Source organism: Temnothorax americanus, unplaced genomic scaffold, assembly GCF_048541705.1.
Source record: "Temnothorax americanus isolate GAGA-0224 unplaced genomic scaffold, ASM4854170v1 Scaffold7, whole genome shotgun sequence".
In the NCBI taxonomy this organism is placed as follows: Eukaryota; Metazoa; Arthropoda; class Insecta; order Hymenoptera; family Formicidae; genus Temnothorax; species Temnothorax americanus.
The window spans coordinates 777,526-797,189 of NW_027509792.1; the positions used below are offsets into that span (position 1 = coordinate 777,526).

At 37.0% G+C, this 19,664-nt stretch overlaps 1 protein-coding gene and 1 long non-coding RNA gene across 2 annotated transcripts in view; one reads left to right on the forward strand and one right to left on the reverse strand.

Moving 5' to 3' along the window:
* Positions 1–19,664, reverse strand: part of LOC143906213 (uncharacterized) — a 237,481-nt gene that overhangs the window by 138,655 nt on the left and 79,162 nt on the right. The window contains exons 3-4 of the long non-coding RNA XR_013259462.1: positions 13,888–14,214; positions 13,545–13,587 (exon numbers count right to left, since the gene is read on the reverse strand). This is a non-coding gene — a long non-coding RNA (uncharacterized LOC143906213). The remainder of the gene's footprint in view (positions 1–13,544; positions 13,588–13,887; positions 14,215–19,664) is intronic.
* LOC143906208 (LHFPL tetraspan subfamily member 6 protein) overlaps positions 1–19,664 on the forward strand; it is a 155,946-nt gene that overhangs the window by 47,332 nt on the left and 88,950 nt on the right. The gene's annotated exons all lie outside the window — the stretch shown is intronic.

Genomic DNA, 19,664 nt, shown 5'->3' on the forward strand with positions numbered 1-19,664 from the left:
AGGATAGAGGATGCCGTTAAAGATATTCCCATGAATCCGCGGAAATGGAGACCGATTATGAACACGCTGCATTGTAAAAATTTTTTTCAAGTAGATATTTATCCGATTAATATTTTAATTCTTTGTATAAATGAGATTGACGACACAAATTATCAGTTTGATTGTCAGAGACTTAAAATAACTCGACAATTTGCAACGCTAATATTATGCGTTAATAAAAAAGTCATTCTTTTAAATATAATTATTACTCCAGATTGTATCTGCGTGACTTATGTAATTTATCGAATCATCACTCGTAAAATTATTCCTGTCAGGATTTTTAAAATAATTAAACGTGACGTATTTGCCGCTTCGTAAACAAATGAATTATGCATTCTAATATCAGAGAATTGTCGAGTTAAAGTACAATGCAATGCATTGCCAGAACCAATGTGTTCGCTACTTTGAGGTCAATCCCTGTACAGTTTCTGTTCTTGAACTTAGTTTTCAGTGTGTCCGTTGTTATATAGCTACTAATTATTCTTGGAACGTCCACGCCAGAAAGCAGTAACTACAGACGGAACTAGTTTGAAACCAGTCCTGTGAAGTTACGTTAAGTCCCCTCTATGTACCGACCAACATGCTCGACATAAATCTACTGGCTATCGCCTTCAGAACGCGGCCGCTTAATTGAATATACAAGCAAAGTTGTAAAAAAAAAAAAATTAATCATAAAATGTATTGCGATACATTAATTAGTATTTCCATAAAGAGACGTACGCAACTTTAAGTTATTTATAAAAAAATCTGTATAAAAAATATGTAATATATAAACTTGTAATCGATCGGGAAATAGTTTTGTTCGTTGGCGTAAAAAGTTTCGCGCTCGAAAAGTTTTAATGAAGATCAAGCTGAACGCGAATGATGCGCAACGCTTAATAAACTGCTGTCGGCTATACGGCAAAAATTCGATAGATGAGAAAACATTTTAGCATAACGTTGACTAATTTAAGTTAGCCATATTTTGACTCCGAGAAATAGTTGACGCAATTCGAGCAAGTTGGATTTACGCATATTATAATTGAGCGACACGTGCACACGTCCGACGAAACAGCGCCGTTCGTCAACCACGTATCGTATAATTACTTCGATACAAACTGCTGGGAGCTACTTTCTGAAACCGCGACGCGAAAGCTACGGGAAAGCCGCTTTCGAACGATCGGCTTTGTCATTACGGACGAAAACTTGGCGCGAGTTATTACTCGGAAAGTTACGTTATTGTACCGGTTGCATTCGCGAGCTTCGCATCCGGGCCGTAAATGTTGCACACAAGGGAGGTTTCCTCGTAATGCACGATGCAAACGATATTATGCACATTGCATCTATTATAGCCGCGAGTATATGCAGTTCACGTCCGCGCCAAAACACATAGCTATTCAATGAACACGACTAATCACATTTATCCGCGTAGAATATTCAAAAAGTTATGACAAGCATAAAACTAGCACAAATCTAATCTTGTCCGAGGAATATTGGTGTACTTCTCCAAATTTTTTTAGATATACCGAATTATACTTGTTATATATATTACTTTATTATGCGTAATAACATAGTAAAATTATGTATGCGGAAATTCGCAAAGTTTATTTGCAGAATGAAGTATCAGGAACGAGAGCTACAAAATTGCTCTTATATACCGTTCGTCCTGATAAGCTATCGTAACTGCACTTGTAAACGGAAGAATGAAATGGAATTCCACGTGATTGCAATTTACGTTCGGTGCTCGTGCAGGCAACAGTTAGACGATAAAAGGAGAAGTAAAACGTCGCGGAAATAAAAAGAACCTGGAATATGCAACGCCGAAGTTATATCGGTCGTTTGACTTTTCGAGCTTAGCATCCAGAAAAAAAAAGAATGCCTCGCGCGTACCACAAAGGCAAAGAAAAATGGAGATTAAAGTTATAAAGATTAAGATCATAGGGATTAAAATCTCCCACGCAAATCTGTCTGCTTAATGGAATTCCATTGGGCAAACTCCTACGAAACAAAGGATGGTACGCGACTTTAAGGAAGTTTAAACCGTATTAATTCGTCACTCGGCGGAGTAAGCAAAAGGGAACTTCGAAATTGCTGCATTTAATAAGCAGCACTTGAACTCAGCCGGCGAGTTCCACGTTAATCTTTTGATCTTGACGAAGGCAGCAAAACTTCTTCTCGAGATAATTCTACGCGCCTCGAAATACCGTTGCACAAAAAAAGAAAATTACAATATTATGTATCGATGCGCCCTATATATACTCGCCAATATCGATAATCAAAGACAACTATGATAAACAAACGAATACTAGATTAATTAATGCGCTAGATTAAGTTATGCGCTTGTTCCATTCGTGTCATTCACCTAAGATGTTCTATTTCGCAGCTACGTATAGAAAATAATGTAGATTCTCTGTAAACCTCATAATAAATATATAAAATATTTAGCAATAAGCGTGTATAGAGGATCAGATTAAAATATGTTCGAAGCAAATTCAAACACATCTCAACGCAAAAAATTTCAGATATTATGTTCTACTAAATGTCGTACGGAAAATATTTAAGAAAAGTTTACGATACATGCAGTACAATTATTTCCTCTTTCTAAAAATGTAAAATTGCTGATTCGTAATTAAAATTTAATTGCATACATTTAAAGGTGATATAATTATTTTTTAAGTTATAAATAAAAAACGGTAATTTAAAATTACTTTTTGTAGCATAAAATTACGTAGCAACATGCAATAGTCCGCAAACACGTTACGCGCGCATTACGTCGAAATTAGCTTGAAATAGCTCCTTAGGGGAAAGAACCCCCGCCGAGGAAAAGGATCGTTCACTTACCAGAAAAAAAAAGAAAAGTTGTTACTGGACATTAAGCTAGTTTATTACACCACTAACTCAGCACATATTCTTATAAAAAAAAGTATTACCAACACGTACCCTTTTAAAACATAGTATTACTAACGGATATCGACGTGATCTTTATTTTTATCTATACACAGCTTTCCAAATATATTAAAAAATGAACACACAAATATATATATATATATATATATATATATATATATATATCAGAAATAAAATTTCGATAAAGATGAGTTATGACAGTTCCAACAATTGAAGTTCTCAATTTATAGCCAACTTTTCAGGGAGAATAAATATATTGCCATAAAATCCAGAGACGATGGAAGAAAAAATTAATAAATATTCCAAATTTCGGGAAAAAATGCTGGAATTATCAAGCATTTCCGTTGAATTTGATCGATTATTAATCCGTATCCACGAATAAATCCACAACTTCGCCATCAGCAATGAAATAACGGGGAGACTAATTTTTTAGTTTACGATTTATCTTGCTTGCGCTGTATTCCCTTACGCGTTCGCTATGAAAAACAGCCGACTATGATGGGGCATTACGTCGGTTTATTTAATCGCTTAAGATCCACGCGCACTTCTTTAACGAGCTATCATTAAATTGATGTTAACATGGCTCAACTGCGCCAGCATCGCCGCGCGTGACGATAGAGTTGTTTCAGAGGTATATGAGAGAGACCAAGAGGATGGTTGGACCGTAAGAATCAGGAGGAAGAAAGAGAGAGAGGGTTAGATGTTCCGGAGGACAGTGCAACGGTCGAGGCAACGGTTGGCGAGGCGAACGGTAGCTTCATCGATCTCGTTAAACCTTGCTTCCCTTTACTTTAAGCATTTTCTTTTCTTCAGGTCGCCCAGATCTCTTTCTCTCCTTTTCTCTCTCCCTCTCCCTCTCCCGCTTGTCTCTCTTCCTCGCCCACGTACGAGGCCCATCTCCTCTCCGCAACCCTCTTTCCACTACTATCGCTCGGCTGACTCCTGACGCCTTTCCGCCCCATCCACCGCTTTTGCCAACCTCGAGACCGACCGGCCGTCCGACCAACCAGCCAACCAACCAACCAACCAAGCAACCAACCGCCCCAGACTCAACCGTCGACTTCGCAGCCAGATTACACCCGCGGGGGAAATTTTACCTCCCCCATCTGCCTCTGTGCTGCTCCGTTTAAGTGCCGCAGACGAGATCTTCCGCGAGATCCTAATATCCGAGCGCACGTCCAAACTAATGCGTATGCCATTGTACGCTTGTTACACGGCTATACAAGACCATTCGTAGACGAGGATGAACACAGAGTGGCCATCTGCCGTCTAGCGAAGAACGACGGATGGGTAAGTAAAATGTAAACACGAAATATACGACAACAAAACAGTCATTAACAACCTGCATGAATGTAATTAAAATAAATATTTCAGAAACGCTCTGAGGAAACGTAACATAAAGTTACCTCACTAGTCTCACAAAATCTTACAATCTAAATTTTTCATCTACGAAAATATGCCAGGCTTAATTGCTTAAGCATATTTTCATTACGGCTCCTAATTGCGCAAAGAATTTGATAAAAAAAATGTTTCTTATAAAAATTTCATTACATTAGAAATAATTTGAGTTACAAAAAATATTTATATGTTCTTTTTTAAATAATATATATGCATGATTTATATGTAAATTTAACAATTTTTTAATATCACACAAATTTTAATAAATAAAGTCCATAACGGTAGCGTAACAATTATTTCTCTATTTTAAAAAGTAAGAAAAATGGGGTTAATTTTTATCTAAATTTGTCGCCGTTTTATTTCATTAATCAAATATTTATTTTTCATCGATAACTGTCGTGAAGCGACGCATAGTGTGCTATATCCACCGCGAATAAGGAAATTAGTTTCCTTTGTTGTATTCTCGAACTCCGGTCCGAAAGCGATTAGCAGTTACTCGAAGTTAAACACTGCAATGGGATCGGCGAAAGTTACTTTCCAACGTAAGCGAAGTAAAGTCAATACTCATGACAATGGCGAGAGCATTTCATCGATTTCCCCCGTTTGATGCAGGTAATAAAGCGGAAGAGGATACGGTATGTATAAGGATGGGCGAATAAGGAGAAGAGAAACAGAAGGTCTAAGTGAAGAGAAAGAAGGGAATCCTAATAGACTCGTAAAACAACGGGACGCCCTGCGCGAAATAAAGTTTCGGGCCGCGACATGACGAACGGCAAACGGCTGTAAAAAAACGTGGTGGAATATTCAGGGATATCAAGGAATTTTCGACTTTACGGCGGTCTATTAATCTTTCTGCGCCATTCAACGTCCACGATGACGTCCGCCCGTCCGCCCGTTCGCCGTTGGCGTGACGTCAATGACACGGACGATGTGTGTCGTGCTAACGGGGGTTGCCACGAGGACTCGCGACGCGATATCCCCATCGCGAGGGGGGAAATAGAGATCGCGACCGGGAATAAAAAACGATATATTTGCCTCTGAACGAGAGGACTCAGTCCTTCCGTCATCGATACTTTTTTTCCGCTTGACTTCGCTCGTGCGAGCCAACCCTCGTCAGTATTTTCACATTTTGTCCACATACCGGATGCCGCCGCGATCGGAAAAAAAGTACCAATTTTTATATAAAAGCTCTATAGGCTGGATTGCGCTGACAGCCGGAATTAACCGAGCTTGGCTTAGTTTTCCCGATGCGTCTTTCTGAATTATATAGTTCTACCTGCGATGTAAACGCGGGGATATGAAATTGATTAGTGCTGATCGACGTTGCAATCACGCCTTTACGTCCTGTATAATTCAATAAGCAGACCTCACAGCAAGCTAAGTGATTGCCTATCATAAAGCGTAGGGCAGCGATAAGCTAGTTTGACGACAGTTTAACCCAGTCAGACTACGAGCTGATAACCAGAATAGTCATCTCGAAATCGTCGAATCGCCGCGTCGCCTTTGAGCGGAGAAGAAAATATAGGGTATATCGTAACGTTTCGTGATGGCTGAAATTTTTTTTACGTTCTCCTCGTATCGTAAAGTTTCGCGAACTTCCTGGAGAAAAGGCTTTCCGTCGGACGTTACGGAAACTCCACTCCGAGGGATTTGAACATCATCCTCGAATCTCCAGGCGAACTCTGATTGTACCTTGGTGCGAGTCTATGAGCTTTAGTCGACTTTCAAAAAAATGTTTTCTCCAAGTATAAAAATATATAAAAATATATTTCACCGAGAACCGAGTATAGGAAGGGACGCATTGTCGGCCTTAATGTTCTGTTAATTCTCTTTATATTCTCTTTATATAACTTATCGTTCTTCCTTACGCTCTATTAGTTCCTCACACGTCATTTTATATTTACGACAAAATAGATAAGCTCAGGATGTGGGCACGAAAGATATCAACTTTTTATTTTACAAAAAATATTTTGTATATAAATATCTTTAAGTGATTCTTAAATGCGTTGATCGTTTCTCTCCTGGATAATATCAAGATAATTTTTTACATACTAATTAGAAGAGGATAAGAATCTGTATATACTTATGGTAAAATAGTTTTAGTAATGCAGATTTTATTTGTGTGGCATCATCTTTCGGTACTCTTAGAATTTGCACTTTGAAGTCACATTTGTAGTGACAATGATAAATCAAACGTTACGAGATCCGTAAAAATACCTCAGGAGTGCCCAAACACGTAAATAACGGTAAGCCCCATGCATTATAACGCCGCGACCGCCGGAAAGATATTCCTCTTAAAAGCGGATAATCGCGCGCCGGGCGCGTACTCGGGGATGGAAAACTGCCATCGTGGAGTCTGATGGCGGCCACAAGAGCATTCTCATGGTCCCCTGAGGGTTGAAGACGATATATCACGTCGTAATTACTCGGGATGCCAAAGATAGGTTGAAATATAACATGAAGGTGAAGCAAGCGCCGTTTCCTCGCGGATATACTCGCCGGCGGAATACATAACGGGCGCCTTTATCACCCGATATTCCGGCTCGCGACGATAATACGCACGTATAACGGACGAAATGCTGCAATAACGAAACGCCATAATCAGCCGGCGGCGTTGCGTACCCCGAGCAAGGCCGGAAATAAGTGACGCGTAGTATCGGGCTCTCCCTCTGCACCGCCATTTGTTTAACGCTTTTCCGCCGAGTGTAAAAGTGGATAGTTAAACCTGGATTATCCGACTTTCATTTAATTGCTCTGTCGCGCCGTGGTTAAGCTCGTATCCACTCACGCCTGACTTTAATCCCCGCTGTTTTTAATTAGCTCGACCTCGCGCCAATGAAACTGCGAAGGATTGCTTGAACGTAAAGAATATGACTCACGAAAGTGCGGCCCGGCTTTTGAAATCTTATTTCGAAAACACAACCTACAATCACTGATTAGAAAAAAAACATCAAAATAACCATTTATATCTCTATTTCTCCTGATATCTATGGAATTTTGTTTAAACAATTGGCCGAAAATTCCGAATGGCATGTTGCTTAGGTCCAAGTACGATCGCATTCATCTTCGCTCCGCGCGAAATGCACCGCGTCTAGACGAGATATACGGGGAAATAAATGGCGTACGCGGCGGCTCGTAGAAAGAGGGACGGACAATACGGACGAGAAAAGTTTTATTCGCTCGTTATCCACGGTTGTCCGAGAATAACCTGTAGCCTCCTTCGCACCGGTCCGGCTAAGTTCAGTCGAGAGAATGCACTGTGACGAGAAGAGAAAAGATCTTAGTTATAGGCGCGGTAAGTTTCGAAGTTTCGGGTGCTTTTCCTACCGCGTGGCATCTCTTTCTCTTTGCGCTCTTGAATCCAAACATCCTTTTTATACCCTTTCGCCTCCTTTTGTCCGCGCTATCCGCCCTTGTTTCCGATCTCTCCTTCTTCTCGCTTCCATGTCGCGTGCACGACGAACTTTTGTTTGCGGCAGCAACGGCCGAACGAGCTCGGAATTAACTCGCATCCGAAAGTTTCGCGTTGTGGCGTATACTAACGGTGCTACGTCGCGATCTCACCATTCTCTGCCAGCGAATTGTATCTCAAAATGAAGGGAACGTATCAAAGTATACCTATGTCGAAAAATATTAGTATATATCATCTATATTAGTATAGAAATATAAAATTAATATAATTTCATATAATATAAATGAAAATGTTAATATAAATCAAGCACCCTTTGATTTGTCATGCATATAGAAAAAAAGCGACTTATAAACGCAATAAAACCATGTATCATTGTGAAAAATTGTATTCTCTTTTCTACGTCGATATAATATCAATTCATTAATAACTTTCTTTTCAACTTAGGATTCAGATAATTTAATCTTCTTACGGAAATCTCTTCTCTCTATGTTAGATTTTTATGTGGTTATCGAGACGCGCAGAAGGTGTTAATAAAGAAGAGAATAATAAGATTATTCCATTTACGCAATCTGACAGATTATTTCCCAGATTTAATTTTTAAGACGAGCGGGAATCACAGTCGAGTAAATCGCTCGTAATTCCGCTATTGTAATACCATCGTAAATCTTATACTCGTTGCGACTCTAACGTTTATCCGAGTTTCCAAGTTTTCTAGTTGCGCGCGCGGGTGCGCGCGCGCGCTACGAAAAGAAGAAGAAGAAGCCATTATTTACTGCGTCATCTTTAAGGAGAACTTATCTAGCTGGTAGATTACATAACAGCGGGCGTTCCTCGCGAAGTTTACACCTGTTGCAAGTTCTACGGTGAAAAATGGTAACGCCACAGGCCGTACGCGAGACCTCCGCAAAAACGATGACGCCGTCCGTCGTCGTCGTCGTCGTCGTCGTCGACAACGACGTCAACGTTATTTACAGCGGGATGTAATTCCGTTGTGCACGGAACGGATAGTTACCAAAGATTCGTCCCTCTTTTTGCCGATCGACGTAAACTGCCGCGCGCCATACCTTGGCCTGCCCGACGGACGCAGATCCGATTGATTTACGGTCAAAGTTCCACGATATATCCGTTATATAGTTACACGACGCTTCCACGAGATGAGTTTCTCGATCGAATTAAGCTCCCATCTTTGCGATATAGACATTACCAACTTCCTGCCGGACTTTATAGCTGATTTCCGGCGCACACCGGAGATCGCAAACTTGTTCGCGTATAGAGGGAACGATATTCGATTTGAGAAGGGTCTGATGTACGTCGGTGTGCAAGAAAAATATTTCAGTCATGAAACTTTAAGATCAATTCGGAAGTAATCGAGAAGTATTGCTCAAAAGAACCGACTGGAATGCAATTAATGTTTGCGCAAAGGAAAAAGAGACTTTATATTTTCAACGTTAATTAATAATTTAAGTGCACAAGTTCCTCCCTGATTGCATTTCAGACGACATAGAAATATATTTTCAGCAATATGACTCTTCTCGTCACGTTGTATAAAATAGGCTGTATTATTGTCTTATTTACGTTATTAAATGCATCAGCAATATATCCTGTGCTTTTACATATATATTCTATATATATATATAGAAATATCGTTTCATATAAACCGTAACCATATCCGTCGTATTCGGTACAAAAATATATGGACCTATTGCTTTCGTTATCATGCTGCACAAATAACAATCGTATTTTTCAACGAGCACTCGAATGTCCCTCAAGCTGACAAAAAACAAAAGACCTTATATATTCGTTATCGGCTGTTATCCTGACTGCCGTTAAGGGTCATTTGAAATAAAATATGGCGAGATTATACATTGAGATATGAAAAATCGCTGGAGGGATTTGCATAAAGTGCAGAAAGAAATGTAGTCTCTACGATCGTCTTTTCATATGCACCACTTCTTTTAATTTGATTGTGAAAACTAGCAAATATTTTGCTCATTAACATAAATTTATATTATATATGTATGTATGTACATATATTGTATATGCATATAAAAAATAATTATATCAATATAAGAAATATTTTTATAAATTAAAACATTTATGGATAAAAAATTTTCTTAAAAAATTGGAGTTCTTGAAAAATATAATAATAATCTTCTAATATTTAAACTAAAATAGCGAGTAAATTTGTATGCGAAAGCTTAAAAATGCTGTCGAAAGAAAAATACAACGTACTCACAAATTTTACAATTTTTATAAAAATAATATGAAAATCAACAGAGACATGTGTGATTCATGTTATATATGAACATGTTATTTTACGGCTTTGCTTGTATTTTGATAGTGTATATGCGAGAGACGATTTATAATTTATACGTATAGCACGACAGAATACTTTCTTTTAAGGAGCTCTTCTCGCAGAAAAATTCATAATAGCACGTGATAGATAAGAAATCAGAGCTTTTATGCTCGAGAAAGGCGCGGTGTTTGAAAAATATTTCTTTGCGGGCTACAGCAGCGTTATCGGAATAGCGTGCTTCTTTACCTTTCAAAAGTCGACGAGCTTTTTATGACGAATACAAACATGCATACGTAACGCGCATACATGGAACAGTAAGCTTCAAGCTGGTTCTTCAATCAAATCCCTTTATATATTAAAAAAAGTTTGCCAATATTTTATTCTTAAAACGCGCGCGATTCTCCAACAACTTTTCAAAATATATTGACAAGTTTCTCAACAAAATTCATCAGATAACTCTAATAAATTTTAGATTATAAAGAGGTTTATTAAAAAAAAAATTGTAACAAAATTTATTATTGGATTACTATAAGATTTCTAATTATGTGTTAAATTTAATTATAAGATATTTCTCTGCAAGTTTCACACAAATATCCCATTTTATAATATGAAAGAATTCTGCAGACAAAATAACATTTATTTAAAAAAAAAAAAAGAAAGACATAACTCTTCTGTGTGTGTGAGTTATATATCAAATTTATATGAAAAGGTTTCAGGTTTATATAAAATTGTTTTTGTTTTTAAAAGGTTTCCAAAAGAACAGTAAAATTGGAGCGAGTGAAAAGAAATTGAAAATATAAATCTCTTTTTACTTCTCTTTTTGCCCCGTAATAGTAGTATTACGAGACTATTATTGTAGATAGCTCGTCGCGATCGAGGCGGGATTATAGTCACCGGTCTCGCAAGGATATGAAAAACATATTACAATCCGCCGACGGGGGTATCGCAGACAACCAACGGGAAAGCATCCGACGTTCCGTTTCCGCGGAAACGAGTATTCCACGCATCGAATATGGAACCGATGGCGAACATCAAAGGCAATACGACCGTGGATATCCGCCGCCGTGGATCGAGGCCGCCTCCGTCGCGACGGAAATCGCAAAGATGACGCAACCGGATAAGGAAAAGTATTATGCAAGATATACGGCATAACGGGACATATCCGCTCTATGAATTTCGTATGTGACAGCGGACGGAGATGCGCGCTCCGAAAACATCACCGTTTCCCGACGCGACGTCGCCACGTGGAAGGTGAAGCCGCGTATCCGCGACTTCTTCGAAGATATACGTAAAATTAAAATATCAATTCGAAATAGCATTTCCTCGTCATATAAGGGATCAGGAGTTGCATTTAAAATTTTCACGCGCTATTACATTTTGTATAACGTTCGTCTCTTTCGCTGAGAAAACAATAATTAAGATTACCAGGAGACATAGATCCACATTTTGGCCGTATATTTAACGTTAATTTTTTATCTAAAGTCCGCGTTATATTTACTATATACGTAATATATTTATGATTGCCGGCTATAAGTTTTAACAAAAATAACTCTACATTTTTAATATTTAATTCTCGGCTCTCTCTCTCTCTCTCTCTCTCTCTCTCTCTTGCAAAGTTAATATTTAGTTTTCTGCTACATCTTTCGTACCACGATATTGCTTGCTGAATTATATATCCTTCAGCCTTGCAAAACAAAGATAAATTGCTATCTCTACATAAATAATAATTTCATTATTAGTCCAAAGTATAAAGTGCATCTTCCATTCTCTTTTGAGTTTCGATGCACTCGCCTACATATGTGTGTATTCGTGCGAGGCAACGTACACAACGTCTTCCGTAATCAAGTTTCTTTGGTACGAGAACCAGTAGGAATCGGACTCCGCGAACACACCGGGGACATTTCCCCGGAGGCTGGATTCAATTTCGCCGACTGAGACGCAGAATTTTGCAATGTCGGCACTAAGCTGCCTGTAAATTAGCATACGATCGAAACTTGTGCAATAAGTCCTTTGACTATCTGCCACGTACGTAAAGTATGGGGGAACTAGAAAGTAACGGGGAAATCGGAAACAGATTCAAACAGCAAACAGATAGATGGAAACAGATGTTCCTCTGACTTTTGTAATGCCAGAGGATACGTCGATCTCGATGCGGGAGGAAAAAACTCGATCTATACTACTTCCCGCTATAATAAATTACATTAAATTTAGTTATATAATTACGATTATATATATAACTAAATGTTATTCTAGCTATTAAAAAATTGAATAAAAGCAAATATGATTTGAAAAAGAACATATTTTAAAATAAAATTCGTATTATTTGTTCAATAAAACATTGTTATTTAAATATATTGATTAAAAAATGGTAAAAATATTAATATGCCATAATGCATTTTCACTAATTGTAAGATAATTCTCGAAGCAATAACTCGAACAAAAAATAGAGTATACAACTATTTATCTAATCATTAGGTATAAATAGTTGTATACTCTATTTTTCGTTCGAGTTATTGCTTCGAGAATTATCTTACAATTAGTGAAAATCCACATTAAACTACAATTTGCTTAAAATGCATAGAAATGCCTATGTATTGCTAGTATAATCGACTTTCTTTTTTATCTCACGAGAATCTCTTGGATCACGTTCAACCCGGACAAAAACTTATTGGCTCTGTATCATCGTAACTCTCGTTGAAATGGATCTAAATTAAATAAAGAGCAAAAAAAAGAACTGCGAAATAAAAGTGGCTCTGTATTGTCGTTCGATTTTAGTTTTGAGACACTCGAATTCTCTGTCTGGACACTATCCATTTGATCGTATGTCTCTTACACGAGAAAACGCTTGTCAAGATTAATCAAGCTCGATAAAAATAATAAAGATATTAATAAGACATTAAATACGCACAGCTCCGTGAAAATTTGTATAATATTTCATTACTCGTAGCAGTATGTATAATTAAGTAAATAATACAAGTCTAATTATAAATCCATGCTATATGCAGTGCACCCTGCATCGCGAGTGTATAAAACTCCTCTGGAAAATCACAGTATGAAAGCGTGAATTTCCGTCTGTGTCAGACAAGCAAGCTGAATCGCATCAAACAGAAACGATTTCATTGTCGTGTCGGGGATTACTTAAAAATAGAACGACACACTATATAAACAAGTCTTTTCCAAAAACGAATATTAGGAAACTGACGGAGATAATCTATTCATCAGAAATTTTGTACAAAGTCGTTGGCATACTTGCGCGGGCAAAGGAAAACGGAAGAAGCATTCAAAAGGAAAATACGAGCTGTGGATATTTCGCGCACCATCGGAAAACGTCACCGGCGAAAGACGCGACTTTAAACATTGCTTCAAAACGGACCAAAGAGCCCTGCATATGACTAGCTTGATAGGAAATACATATATTGTACTATATATACTATAGCTGAACCCTTAAGAAATTGCGCATCAAAACATATTAAAGCTAGAAAAAAAAAATTTGAAAGTTAATTTTTGACTCACCGACCCCGATGCGCAGCAGCGGAGGTGTAACTACGATGTTAACCTGTAACATACAAATATAAAGTCCAAATTATAACAATGTTCAAAATAATTAATATTTTAAAGAATATCTATTTAGCTCATTAAATTTTATATGTATACTTTATTAAGTAAATATTTAAAATAATTATACAATTTTTTAAAAACTCAAGATCTACTAATTTTACAACTAAAATAACTTACTTGTCCTACTGTTTATTTAAATCCGAATAGAATATTGAAATAAAGAATATAAGGAATAATAAGAAATAAGAAATAATAATAACAATTAAACTAACAAATAATGTATAAAAAGTAAACTCACCCCAAAGTTGGTCCGCCGTCGCCCGATGCCTCCCAGGCCTGCTCCTCCTCTCAGATCATTATAGGGTACGTGCGTACCCATTTTCACAATACGGTAATTACGATCGCGCGACACTTTGAACGACACTCCCGAGACGGTTGTTACAATGCAACGATCGCGCGACACTTTGTACGGCACTCCCGAAACGATTGTTATAATAATGCAAGAATCGCGCGACACTTCGTACGACAACTTCGAACGTTCGCGCACACTTAACTTGGCTCTGCCTTCGGGATAAATCTCGGCATTCTCTTTTCCTTGATCCTCCGTTGTTGTTCCATCAAGGCCCTTGAACAATATTCAATTAATTTGAGCGTAATATAATTACACGCGTAAAATAATTATACGGTTTTCGAAAAAAATCTTTCTCTTAAGCCTCTAAATTCTTATAGAATTTGATCAATGAAAGTTTAATTATGGCCCGTATTTATTGCAATAAATCAATAATTTATAATTCACACATTGTCTATCATATTAATTTTTTCTTTATATAAATCGCGCGAAAAACTATTTCAGTAAAGCTGTTATTTCGATCCGCGTATTATAATTAAGTCATTAGTCGCAGGTTGTGAATCGTACGGACTAATAAAGTTGTCAATTGCTCGTAGAGAATAATTGTATTTTAAAAAATAATAGTTTGCAAAAGAATGGAGCGGATTGTGTAGCATCTAGCCGGCTCGAGTGTCGTCGTACAAATGATAGCGCGTAACCTTGTTTATACGCATAACGGCCTACACCCCCTCCCCTGCATTCCGCTGTACGCTGCGCCGCCCCCCCAGGTATAGCATTAATATCTAAAAGACACCATAAAGATATCTTTAAGATGCCAGAAATCTTACAGGAAATTTTTAGGAGAACATTTTTGAATGAAGATATGACTGATATGTGTATAAATTTATATTACTAATTGCAAACTATTGTATTTAACTCTTACAATATTAAATTGTTGCAAATTATTTGTTTCTTTTAATAATAATTTAAATGGTTAATTAATTATTCCATTCCAAAAGTTATTAAATCAATTATTTTTGAAATTAAAATTTATAAATTTATGTTTATTTTACTCAGAAAACAATTTTAATGCTTTTAGAAATCTATTGCATTTTAAGTTAGATTTTGTACGTAAATAATTATTCTTTTCTCAAAATTCTAAAAAATATATTTCGTATCGCGTTTTAAACTTTTGGATTAAATGTAATTTGCTTATTGTCCTACGACTAATAAAACGAAATAATATATGCATATATAATATTAACCATATATTAATAATTAATTTGCGATATTCAAAACTTTAAGTATTAATAGTATTATATAATATACACATATTACGAGCGTATTTCAAAAATCAAATACTGAACTGCGAGAAACAAAATTCAGATTCGCTAAACTTTATCCGAGTTTTTCAATTAAAAATCGTGGTTGTGAATATAATATAATAAATATCTTGACTTTTTAAAAGTTTATTTATCGAACTATATTATGTAAATTTCTATTTTATGTAAATAATAAGTGTAAATTTCAATATGTATGTAACAATGAGGATCGTTTTTAGAATTGCTTAATATCTTTTGATAGCTTTTCGTATCCCAGGTAGCAGAATAACGTCAAATGACGTATTAATTCTGTTTTAACGACGTCCTCTAACGCCATTAAGGACCAGTTTCACAAGTGTCGGGTTAACTTTTAATCTTAGATTAACTCACTCTTTGTCTTTTTCTAAGGGGGACGTTAGAAGGAGGCAAAGAGTGAGTTAATCTAAGATTAAAAGTTAACCGACACTTGTGAAACTGGGTCTAAGACGTCTTTAAACGTCATCTGACTACCTGGGTATTTAAATTTACATATAAATTTAGCTTTGCATTATATGACATAAAAAACACAATAGAAATCGAGAGTACATTTCGCAGCAAACATTCCCTGAATCTTTTACGATCTACTTATTCGTAGTACGTGTGAAGAGAAAGGAAAAAATGTCTACTATTGTCTGACATCGTTGCAGTATCTGCAGGATGCGTTTGAAATAATACATACGCTACTTCAACGAAATGGACAGAAACTTTATCGCCCTGCATTAAAAGTTCTTAAAATATGAAACGGGGAACAAGAGGGGCGCCTACGAATAAAGTTTAACTCGCAAATAAAGTTTGCTTATAAAAATGTTGATATCATCCTCTGTCCGCAACACTATTCCCAATATTTCCTGATCATTCTCCGTAGAATTCCGCAGAAAAATGCCCAGAACTTGGGGAATTCTTTAGATATAAGATAACCGCGGTAAGCCTCGCATTCTCGAAGATATATGGAACACAGCGGCTGTATTTCGAATCGGATATATACAGAAAGTGTACATATATATATATATATATATGCACCTCGGATGTGTGTTGCATCGAACACATTGAGCGCTGCCTCTTACCGGAAATCTCTCACTTCATACACTATACATTTCGTGCACGCGGAGACACCTATATATATATATATATATATATGGAATCGTAAAATATTAAATAGATATCGCGGAGAGAGCAAAATGTCCCACATGTCGAGGCCAGTGCAGAAAAATGTATGTGCACCACTAAAAGCAAACGACTCGGAAAGAAATACCGTTCGTTGTTCTGAATCGACATATGAAAATATTTCGCTATTCGCGAGCAACATATCGCAAAGTATCGATAAACTTGCGACTGATGCAAGGACCAAAATCACTTTGGCATCTTTCAACATAAAGTCGCAATCCATCCTCGGAAGATTCATTTGATTGTGGAGTCGTGAAATATTGCGCAAGCTAATTTATCGTCAGTGCACATTTAATTATATTTATCTATGATATAAATCTTTCTTTTTTTCTCTCTCTCTCTCTCTCTCTGCGAGAAAAATTTAGACAGAAGAAAAAATAGCATGTGGATGAGAAACGTGCCAATAATTTTCGGATCGTATCGACCGCGATCGCGTACTAGATCCTGGGTCGAGGCGAACATTACGCTGCGAATGCTCGTAAAATGTCGAACGCTTGCTGCTGTTACTGCCGCGGTAGGCAATAAAATAACGATACTACAGACTGGGACGTTGCGCGTTATTACGACGGGCGTTTCTCTATGTATTTATTTCGAATTCGTGGTCTCGTTCTCTGTATATGTGCAGCCGAATCGAGAGGGAAATCAAATCGCGACCGCAAATATGACCGTGATTACAGTTCTATCGAGAGACATAAACTAACGTACTTTCCATTTACATTAAATGCGTTACTAACATGTGTTACTATTATAACATATTAATTTGAATACAATAAAAAGAAAATTATTTGTGTTGAAAGAACTATAATCTGAAGAGGGCAGAAAAAGTTATTTGCACTTTTCAATTCCTATAAAGACATGAATATAAAGTTCGATTCTGTATAAAAGTTTTTTTTTTTTTTTTTTAAGTCGATAATGAGGTTGAAACAGACGAGAATAAGCTTGTACGCTCGTGCTCGTTTGAGCCGATTCCTGATATCCCGAGTATTTCGAACGCGTAGCGCAAAAAAATCGCACACTCACACATCCTACCTGAAATAAATAAAATACAACCGGCGAAATATGTGCACCGACGCGATGTGACGGCTTTGTTCGTTCCGGTACGCCGTGCACGGATCTTGTTTATGTCATGTACGCTTTCGCGTCTAATATCGTCTATATTTGTCAGGAGTGTTGGCCAGAATGGAGAAGCACAGCACGTACTTACACGAACGCGCCAAGGGCCACTTGGTGTGCCACGCCGGCCTTTCGCTTCCGAAGATCAGTCCGCTTCTTCCTCGTACATTTATGCACGAGTGGTAGCGATGCAGGGATTTAATGTAGCAATGCTCGAATGGATACCCTCGAGATCTGCGATAAATTGACCGCGCGCCCTTGTCGATGAAAATCAAAACACGCCTTCTCTGGGGGATAAATCGGACAATTTCGCCAGAGATTGTGGAACTTGCAAAATTCCGATTTAACCAAGACGAGAAAGATGAGACTTGCTCATTTCTGATAAAGAGTTTAGATTTTAAAAAATGATTCATCTTTAATGTAAAACTCGTGCGACTTTTTAGAAGTTTTCCCTTACAGTTAAAGATTTTTCAAGAAATCAAGAATTAAATTTCAAAATTCTATGTTTTTAATAAGTTCGTCTGTCATGCTTTTAATAAAAAGCGTAGGATATTATAAGAATGTTCGTGTTTAAGATTTAATAGTAATGCATCGATCTGATCTACGTTTGCTCTAATTATTGTTCGTATTGTTATACAAGCTACGATTCTAAGGGCTATGGCATGCAAAAAAAACTTAAGCAATAAGCAAATCAACCAATCACAGTCAAAAACTTAAGGCATAACGTAAGCGGTAACAAATACAAACTGTTGATTTTCTTACTAACATTTTACTGCTTACGTTTTTCTACGTGCCAAGGCCCTAATACTTTGTAACCTATAGTATATTATAATACACGCGTTATTTTATTTATTTTCTCAGAAATATAATTGGACAGCAAATTCATAATAATCATATGATATCTGATTACAGCTGATTAAAACTTTCATATCAAATTATACGAAGCGGAAATAATTAACGCAATAACAAGAGACTATATTAACCTGACGTTAATTAATATTTATGAAGTAACACTATATCATTGGATTGCATCATCAGGCTGATTGATTCTGTATAATGTAGAAAATTATATAAATTATCAGAAAGAAATTATTTTTAGTTTTATTTTTAAAATTTTTGAAATATCTCATTAACTCATACAACCGTTGTTGCATGCGTACAACTCGTATATAAACTCTGTGATTATAAATTGGCGAAGTAAAATATGATTTCTATCAAATCATCTATATACTTCAAAGAAAAGAAATTTCATGCAGTGCTGAATTTAAGCGCAGTTCATATCCAACGATAATGCAAACCAATAAAACGGGGAAGTAGGGGAGAAAACGTTTGCGGTGGTTTGCTGCTGCCACCCATCGATTTCTTTATTGCCTTCTACATTTCCTTCCCGTTTCTGATCGTGGCATTGGAAATTGCAAGTTCGTCTATTGTCGCCGACGGCGCGTGTCTGAAAAAAAAGGACAAACCGAGGAAAGGATTGGAATCGCAATAAACCCGACGAAGAGACTCGAATGGCCGCCGTGCCACATTCTCTTTCGCGATGAAGTCGAGTGAAAAGAGTTTCTCGTTAGAGCTTTTCTCCGGGTTTTGTTTCCTCGGCCGAAAGACAAGAAATTTTTGCTGCTGGAGTACGGGAGGATGGTCTTTAATGAACTAAAAGAGCATTTGCTCCGATTCCTAGCAAGAAGCGACTTGCGCGCGAGGCATTTTTCGTCAAAAAAATTCCATTTCCATCGCTTTAGAAATTCTCAGCGCATTGAAAAGGCGGCAGCGAGATGAGATACAATCTTCAGTCGCTTTCGCGCCCTGTTCAGTATTTCGGTTTGATATTTTTCATGCCTTATATACAACAGCGATATTTTGCTTTGCAAAATCCTCAATGTGTACACTATTGCGAGTACAATGGAGAATAATTTCGAAAATGTAGTCCTTCGAAACAACTGCATAGGGCAGGGAAGAGAGATACAAAGTGTTGCATGAATTGAATTGAATGAAACCGAATAAACCGATTCCATGTTATTTTAACAAAAAATTTACTTGCTTTTTAAGTGAAAATCTTCTCTTTCGTCTTACCTTTATATTTCAAAGCAATCTCATTCATTTTGAGAA